We start from the raw sequence: 1,490 nt of genomic DNA on the forward strand, positions 1-1,490 counted from the left end.
TCTTGTAAAATGTTTCTATAATTAGAAATACCCTTCAATGGTTATGACATATATATATTTTAATTTACTTAACTTTTGGAAGAAATTAAAATATTTTGTTTCATCATCTGTTAAGACCTTTCATTGTCTCGGTTTTTCTCCTTGTGAAGTGGGAATAGAGCTCATCATTACTAAGATGAATGTTTGAAATAGTATTCTTAGGGTCTTGCTGTGTGGCTCAGGCTGCTGGAATGCAGTGGTGTGATCATACGTCACTGCAGCCTCGACCTCCTGGGCTCAAGTGATCCTCCCACCTCAGCCTCCTGGGCAGCTGGGACCACAGGCATGCACCACCATGACCGGCTATTTATTTTTATTTTTTATAGAGACGAGGGTCTCACTTTGTTGCCCAGGCTGGTCTTGAACCTCTGGGCTCACGTGATCCTCCCACCTCCAGTTCCCAAAGTGCTGAGATTGTAGGTGTGAACCACTGCACCCAGACTGAAAATATGATTCTTATAAATTCTCAACTAAAATAAAATTATTTAAGAAAATACTGTTTTATTTATATATCTGTTATTTCTGTACAAGGGAAATTTCTAGATTAGAAAATTCATATGTAGAATTGGCAATTATGTATTTTTCTGAATACAAAAATAATGTCACTCTCACCAGTATTCTCTGGTGTCATAAATGTTAAATATTTAGAAATCTAACTGTTAATAAGTAACAATGTGATTGGTTGGTGTAAAGAAAACTTACTGCACTCAAATGAACAACAAAATAAGAATAGAAGCAATTTCGGCTGAGCTGTTCGCTGGCTGTCACACGTCTAAAGGTAGTTTTATGCACACCTGGGATGCCATGTGGAAGCCGAAGCCGCATCTCCTGCATGGCCCCTCATGCCAGGCGGCCCCTCAGATGAGAACTGCACCCAGGCCAGCACCAGCCTCTCAGCCACCAGCAGCAGACTCCACTCTGCAGTTGTCTTTCTTGCTGCGGCGCCCCGGTGGCCAGATTTGATGGCCCAGATGGCAATCACTGCAGCTGGCGTGGCTGTGGACTCTGCTGTGGGGCACACACTGGGCCACACCATTACTGGCGGCTTCTGTGGAGGAAGTAATGCTGAGCCTTTCGAGGCCTCACATCGCTTACCAGGAGCCTCAGGGAACCCGGCCGGCACAGCAAGGGCAGCTTGCTTCTATGAGATCAGTTTTTGGAGTGTGCCCAGAACCAGAGTGACATCAAGCTCCGTGAGGGTTTTAATGAGGTGCTGAAAGAGTGCCGACTTGGAAACGGATTGGCCTAATCAAGAAGCTCAACCTGGAGAAATGGAAAACCAGCTCTCACAACCAACTTAATTTAGTATTAAAATATATTGATAGTGAAAGTATAAAGTGTAACATCAGTTAAACCTCTCCTGTCATTCCTAGCTTCCTTGGTTCAGAATTGAAATGGAATGGGGTGTTCCTACTCTGCAGAATTTGGGGCTGGGCAAATGTTTGTGTGGC

General features: G+C 43.9%; 1 pseudogene; it reads left to right on the top strand.

Annotated features, from left to right (window-relative positions):
• The first annotated feature begins 838 nt into the window (after window positions 1-838).
• On the top strand, window positions 839-1,290 carry LOC108306023 (annotated as a pseudogene).
• Window positions 1,291-1,490: the final 200 nt, after the last annotated feature.

This window comes from Cebus imitator, unplaced genomic scaffold, assembly GCF_001604975.1.
Source record: "Cebus imitator isolate Cc_AM_T3 unplaced genomic scaffold, Cebus_imitator-1.0 Scaffold69, whole genome shotgun sequence".
Taxonomy (NCBI): domain Eukaryota; kingdom Metazoa; phylum Chordata; class Mammalia; order Primates; family Cebidae; genus Cebus; species Cebus imitator.